This window comes from Medicago sativa, chromosome 2, assembly GCF_051527215.1.
Source record: "Medicago sativa cultivar Bolivia chromosome 2, Bolivia_mono, whole genome shotgun sequence".
In the NCBI taxonomy this organism is placed as follows: Eukaryota; Viridiplantae; Streptophyta; class Magnoliopsida; order Fabales; family Fabaceae; genus Medicago; species Medicago sativa.
The window spans coordinates 9,089,731-9,098,152 of NC_140750.1; positions in this window are offsets into that span (position 1 = coordinate 9,089,731).

An 8,422-nucleotide genomic window follows, 5' to 3' on the forward strand; every position below is an offset into this window, starting at 1 on the left:
TGGCTTATTAATTCTAAGTTTTCCGGATTCACCAAAAAAAAAAATCTAAGTTTTCCGGACACACGCCCTCATTGTAATAAATAAAAAATTTAACTCTATTTTTTTTGTTAAAAAAAATCTAACACTCTTTTCTTGGACCTTTTGATACTTAATCATATAAATCATATAAGCTGATAAGCATGCTATTTAATTAGATGATCCAGCAAAGTAAAATAAACATGAAAAACCCCATTTGTTTACCCCCGCTAAATTTTGGTGCAGTTTACGTATGCTAAAATATATTTAAACAATTTAGATTTTTGATAATGCATAATATATGTAAGGTTTTGGGTTCAATCCCCGACCATCACAAATTTTTTTTATATATCGTCCCGTAAAATCAAACACATACCCATTACCCTTTCCATTCCTTCAAGTTTTAGCCTAAATATGAAGACAATGTTTGATTTCACCTATTGTTATGAAGAATCCTTTTGGGGTTTTTGACTTGGCTCTGCTAGGGTTTTGCACCCTTGCATGAACACTGCATATTCATAATTGTTACTGTGTTCAAATATCAACGTGCATGTTTTGCACCAATATATTATCAACTCTTTCTAATTGGTGATTCTCTTTGCACACCGATCAATAATCTCTTTCCTTGCACTTGGTGACTAATATAATTCATTGCTTCGAAACTAGTAATTGTTTTTTTTTTTGAGGAAAAACTAGTAATTGTTTAAATCTTTTCGCTGGTGTTCCACCGAAATCAACACGAGCTTTAGGTTTTAGAGTTTGAGATTATGTTGAGTATATGTGTGTGTGTGGCATAATAAGAAGTTCTCGAGAGTTTCAGTTATGGACAAGAAGTGTTTCACGGGAAAAAACTGTTTACTTATAATTTTGTGGTCCTTTTTTTGAGGCAATAATATTGTGGTCCTATTACCTTTTTCTATTCAGGATGTTCATAAACAACAGAAAAATAATGTTTCAGATGTATTTTATTTTATTTTATTTTATTTTTTTGTGTGATTTTTAGATATTATTTTATGAGTAAATATATTTCAAAATTCCCAATTCTTTCCCTTTTCTGCTTTAATTTGTAGATTGTTTAGTCGATGCTTTAATTTGTAGATTGTTTAGTCGATATTTAGCTTGACAATAATTTATTAGCATATTTGATCATGATTTCAACAAATAAAACACTATGTCACTATTGGATGTGGCAGTTGAAGGACGAGGCGTTTCGTGGAGAGAATTAGACAATAAAAAATGCTGAAAAGAAAAATTTGTGATGATTTTGTGGTCCTGAATTAATTCTTTATCCTAATTTATTCTTTTTCTGGGATGATGATAACCAATATGTAACAAATGATTCCATGAAAGAAACCCGGAATTGCCTTGGGTTCTACATTAGTGTTGATGCTGCCCTAATGATTTTGATTTGGTTTATCAATGTTCATACGAATACACTATTCACCACAAACGTTTCTAACATATTTTTTTATTGCTTAAAATTTAGATTGATAAATAGATGAAATGGCAGCAGTAATAACGAACTCAAATACACACATTAGATTATGATTACTGCATCTAATTTAACAAATTCAAAAATTTGTGTCTAAAAAAAGTATTTTGATGAAAAGTGATTGTAAGAGACTGTGTTGTTAACATTTCTCATATTTTCTTTCTATTTTTGCTGTGGACAAAATTTTCTTTCTATTTTATTAGCACGAAACAAGACTTCAAGTCAGGTAATCCACTTATCATAGTTTGGTATGTAGAGATGCGGTTTCATATTTTACTTGACCTGTGTCATATTGACCCTTTACTTGCCATATACTATCATATTGGCCTAAATAAGGAAACTATAATTAAATAGATAGGGTTTAACCTCTGGTCACGGTTTTCTTCTAATGACAATTTTTAATTTTTAATTTTTTTTAAAGCTGTTGGTTAGTAATTTCCTTTGACTTAAACTGAAAAACAATATCAATTCCTTGTTCAGAACAATATATTGCTAATTAAGTACTACTTCATTAGTTTTTTTTTGAAACATAAGTACTTCATTAGTTGTTAATTGAACTGATTTTAGTTCTAGTGACATATTGATGTAAGTTGTTGTGAGTACAAACAAATGACAATTAAGTTGATGTCAATTAAATATCGTGTTCATTTAGTAACGGAAAGCAACATATGTAACAGAAAGTAGACAGATTAGATTGATTACTAAATATCCACATGGCCATTAAAAAAAAACAGTGCATACATGGCATGTTATATTGATTGGTAACAACAGCGTGCCATGAACAATATTTTGATTGAGATATTTATTGGGTCCCATTAATGGAAAATAACAATTCTCTAAAAAGGCTAGTACATAATTTTTGAATTATTTGACAAACACCCTCATCCTTTTGTTGGAGAAAGATTGAGAAGAAATTGATGATGCATAGGGACCCATGATTGTTAGGGATGGGAATTAATGTTTTAGGAAAGAGCAGCAAAAAGTGCATCAAGTGGTATTTGTTAGTGCTATGGGGCCATGGCATATTGTTTAAATGGGGAACCTAAACATTCAGTATTGATGAAGCTTGTTTGTTTTGAGAGGTTTATGACAAAATTTGAACCACCATGTATTGAGAAGAGCTCATTTGCACAAGCACAATGAAGTAGTTATTAGGTTTATCATGTTTTAAAAGATAACAAAGATTTGAATGAGTGACTTAAAAGGCATTTCATTTCACAATAGAGAACTAATATGGTTTATTTTATGGTTTAGTGAGAGAATAAACCTTAAAAGAGAATGATTTAGTAGAAATTAAGATGTTTGAGAGTTTTTTTTTAGTAGAAATGAGTCAATATGATCTTATTTGTCCCAATTTAGTGAGAGACTAATTTAGACATTTTTAGTAGATAATTTTGAATTTAAAAAGAAAATATGAGAGAAACTAATTCGGGCCAAAAAAATATTCACGTTTCATCAATTTTTTCCATGGTGGCAGAAGTAACTAACAATCAATCAATTGAATACGAGTCAAAATTAACATAGACTAATTTAATCTTAGATAGATTTTTGAATGAAAAAGAACAAAATTAAATGTGAACACATTTTTCGATTAGAATTCAAATATTATTAATCCACCACTTTGTTGAAGTTTAACTCAATTCACCAGGCCCGACCTCCCTTTATATTTTTGAATTAACATGTAATTATGTTGTCAATTAATTTAACAACTGTGAGCTTAGTTCGGTTAGTCAGACAATGCATAATATATATAGAGGTTAGAGTTTGAACCCCAACACCTCACTTCACATTTAAAATGTGTGAGCTTCGGTCACTACACTACTACCAATTTTATCACTTTGAGGACTGAAATTTCAATTCTCCTGTAATAATTATCATATAATTGGGGGGCATATCCCCTAATATAATCTTGATGTGACCTTTAAATGTCCACATACTTTCATCCAGGTCAACTTACAGCACAATGTTAATATGTTATACATACATTCCACAAATTTAGATCCAAAGTTCAGTACCAAAACAAACTAATATTATAATTTTTTTATTTTACAAATCAAATATTTTTTGACAGAACAAGTAAAATTAATTTATAAAGATTTAGATGACAATCTGTTTATCACATACAGTTTTTTATTTAATTGTAGAATATTCTACTTTTGTGTGTTCGGATGTATGACTTATTGGTGCTTAATTTTGTGATAAATATATTAATTTTGAAAGCATTTTGAAATGTTAATTTTGAAGAATAGCTTTATACTGGAAATATCTGGTGATATCATATTTGGAAGAATGAGTTGTGTTGATAGTGTGCACTACTGCACTATATGGAAGGTTGGAAAAAAATATTTAACAAAAAGAAGATTCCATTAATTAAAATTTTCCTAGGCAAAGAAAGCTCGTACGCCTAACCTTTAGGTATAGGAAAATCAAGGACATAGCTAGAATGAGAACAAGAGAGGTCATGATCCCTCCAAACTTTTTTTTAAAAGCAATTTATATTAATATGATATTATTCTTTTGTCTTTATGTTTATATTTATATTTATGAATTTTATATGATACTGTATAGTGAACTCTTTTGAGACACAATATATTTAGTTTGAAACATTTAAGTTTTTGGGTTTTATTGCACTAATCTTTAAATAGAATCTTTAACAACGAAAAAAGTAAGTGATGTTTTGTCTGCAATCTATAAAAGAACCTTAATCTTTAACAATCTCAATTTTCGATTTCTCACTGCAATTTTGCTTAGAAACTTCAATCATTGCTTGCAATTTTGTTTGTGCACTCTCAATAATTTTATTGATTCGCTATTTAGGACTTCAATATGAATTCATCCTCACAGGTTTGCATTTTCTATGTTTCATATTTTCTTATAAATGTGCAACTTTAAATCTCAATGATGCATTCAAACCATTAAATATTGACTGACTTTGTAATCATGTTAAAATAGTTTACACTTGAGATTTTTCTTTTCAAAAAAAGATTCAATTGATATGAGTAGCAACACTATGAGTTTAATGTATTTAAAAGTGTCAATTTTCAAATGTTGTCCACTATTGATGAATTATGTTAAAAATTAATTTTGGTAAAAAAAAAGTTAAAAATTAATTGAAATCGGTAAATCAAATTATTATATATTATTGATTGAGATAGTGAAACGACAAACTCTTTTTATATTTGTTCGAACGTGTTAAGTTCTAATATATTTTATAATTTTTTTAATTTCATGTACGTACATTTGAAATTTAATTTTTTTACTAAATTATACTACTAAACTTGATCTTCAAGTTTAATTCCTGATTCCGTCTATAGATAAAACCAATAATTGAATTGGGTGAGGATCCAAACCATACTATGTGGAGGGTAGACACCATTATCATGCTAACTGACAAAATGATATCCACTAAGTTATCTTATTAAGCAAAACAAGAGATTGCAATTGCAAATCAATAAGTAGCCCTAAAAAATCTAGCTAAACCATAGATTTCCACAAGTTATAGGTACTAATGTAGAGTATAATTAGTGGCTCCAAATTCTACTAAATCCACACTTAAAAAGATTTGTGGTCCCTTTATTAATTCGTTTGTTGTCTTTTACCTGTTTTAGAGAGTTTGTCATTTTGTCAAGCAACTCTGAGGTTTTTTTATCTTACTGACATACAGTTTTAATTTATACAATAATTGAGAACCTAAAACTATTAACCTGAGACCTAACATTACGAGAGAGTACTATAGTTTTTGGAATCGAATGTGCAACCATTGCCGACCACTTATATTTTGTACTAGAATATTTTTGTTAACATCCTCATATAGAATCATTTGTTTTATATACTTAGATATATGTGTATATTGTTTGATATAGTTAGAGTTTTATCAGATACTGTTGGAAAAATTAATTAAGAGTTTGTTAGTTTAGTTATTTGTTGAGCTTTACGGTGCTTCTCAATATGGTATTAGAGTTTATCTTAGTTAAAGGTCCCGTACCATTTATATATATATGTATCAAATATAGTGTTCATTGCTAGGTGTGTAATGGATAAAACCTAAATTCCACATAGATAAAAGACTAATTTTTAATTAATACTATGATCAATCTCTTTCTAACACTCTCTTCATATGAGTTTCACCAACAAAAAAAAAGTTTTAAAGAAAGTGATATAAAGAGAGTGTTGATACATTTCTCACTCGAATGATATCTAATAAATATCTAATTATATGTAAAAATATTAATTTAAATTAGTTTGATATTGGTTAATAATTTACAAGTTATTTATGATTAGTTAGAGTTGGTTACATTAGTTATCATTAAGAATTAAGATCTATAGGAGGTGAATCTCTCACTTATTGAATCCGTTTCTTCAATCTATCAATTACAAGCACGATATTTCTCTCATTTTATTTTTCTTTTGTTGGAGTCAAACATGCTTCCTATCTAACAATATCTACAAAGTAAATCAGTTTTGTAACTTTTATTTCCTATGTTCTTATTTTTCGTTGATTTTGATTTGAACTTGAATTATAAATTATGATAAATCTTATCATGACATATTGAATTTGAAAATAAAAGTTCCAAACTAAAATACTCAAGATACAATCATTTAACTAATCGCTTTTAATGACTTGAATTATCTATCTTTCAGGTTTCCTTGTTTCACTAATATAAAAAAGAGCTCAAACATTTAAAATTCATAGAATATTATGATTATAAACCAAATGATTATGATTATGATTATATAGTGGACTTCACCCTAAAAAAATGATTATATAGTGGAAGAATCAAAGAACTATTTGTAAGGAAACATCATTTATACGTGAGAGATCGAAAGCAGCCAGCAATATTCCCGCTGTTTTGATGGGCCGACAATTGGACAAAATGTGTCACACAGATAGCAACTTATCATATACCTGTAAAATTAGTAACAAATTCGTATTAATTTATCATATCATGAACTCATATAAATTGGAACCATTTAAATTGTTTTGTTGATCAAGAATAAATCAACAAACTAAATCAAAGATATGAGTACCGTACCAAAATAGTTTTTTTATTTTTTTTATTTTAGGAATACCGTACCAGAAAAGATAAACTGATAAGGATATGTATTCAATCAAACGAATGAAAGATACAGCACACAAAAATTTCATTAGCAAAGAAAGGCCATAAGTTAGCATAGCAAAATGTTTCAAGTAAACGAAAGGGTGTTAAATTTATATTTAAAAATATTTGCATGTAACTGTTACCATCTCATTTTTGTCGTAGATTAATCTACGAAAAATAATAGTATTTCACAACTTAGAGCATATATCCGATAAGGATTTCATCATTAGGTTTTTAACACCATGCAAATGTTCTATAACTTTTGTTTCCATAGGAGCACATCTACGTGGTAATCCAAGCTACATAAAATTGTAGAGTACCTTATTTAAGATACCAAGGAAAAATTAGGAACTTGTGATGTATCTTCATTAATTTATGATTTTTTCCCTTATAATTAGGACAAAAAACACAATTATATTTCATATATAGGTTAGAGGGAGTAATATGCTTCTATAGTGACTAATCATTGTTTAGTTATAAAGAAATTAAATGATTTTGTTTAAAACAATAGATTAGCTCTCGAAAACCAAATGATTAATCTTATGTGCTTAATGAACTTTATAAAAGGACAAATCTTTCGAAAAAATCAAATTCGATTTAAGGGTAGAACAAATCTTAAATTTTGATCAAATTATATTTACCCAAACTTCAAATTACTAGAATCTTTTTCCTCAATGAACAGGATGGTAACATAAAAAAAACTCTTAAAAGTTGAAACATAGAATAAACATATTTGGTTGGATGGAAAGCTTTTTGGAGAATGGGAATAAGTGGAAAAATATTGTTTTCTGTTCATTACAAATAGGAAAGAAGACAGGTACAAAGCTTTATTTAGTAAAAATTCGATATATAAGTCTAATTTATACAATTTGATTGAGTCTAATATTGGGCAAAGATGCTCCAAAAAAATTAGGTTAGGTTAAGCATGAAAAGAATATTGAATAGGCCTGAAAGGTTTTGCGATGAAAATATTAGTACCTGATCACATTTAGTCAATTACATTACATAGTACTACTACTATTTATATCCTATTATTTGCTGTGCAAGCAAAATAAAATGGAATAACAATTACTAGAATGCTATTGTGGTGGAATATATCTCTATTCCTTCCTACAACTTCAATCATGCATGCCCATTTCAATCAACTAGTCAAACACGGGAATGACACTTCATATTTTATACTATATATAAAATCGAGAATGACTCTTTTTGTTCTATTCATACAACCAACTAACCATGCACTGATTTTTGTTAACTTTTTTTTATACAATTACTATTTACTAGTATGTAATTTTGGTAAATTATCTACTATTAATTTTGTCCATTACTAATCTATAACGATGAATTTGATTAGTCATATTTGTGTAAGATAACTAATAGAGATGAGAAATGTAAGTTCAAACTTTTACAATTTAGGTAGAGAAAAATAAAATTGAAAATATATAAGGAAAGAAGATATAAGGACTAAAATAAATTTCATATATATGCATAGCCTAAGAGGTTAATACACCCACTTTTCATTCATCAAGGTTTCCAATATATTGGTATACTGAAGTATCGCCAAATTAAAGGATTTCATATCCTTCTATTAATAAAGATTAACCTATTAAGTCCAATTTTTTAAAGAAAAAAATCAGAGAAATGGTTTGAATGAAACAAATTGCCAAGTCAACTTTTCATAGTACAAAAAAATTTGAAAATAAAAAACGAGTGAATAATGTGTGACATAAGTGCTACTACCTTTCATATAAAATTATTGATTGTCTGAGTCTGCAATTCACCCTACAAGATTATAAATGAACGTCACTTAATGCAT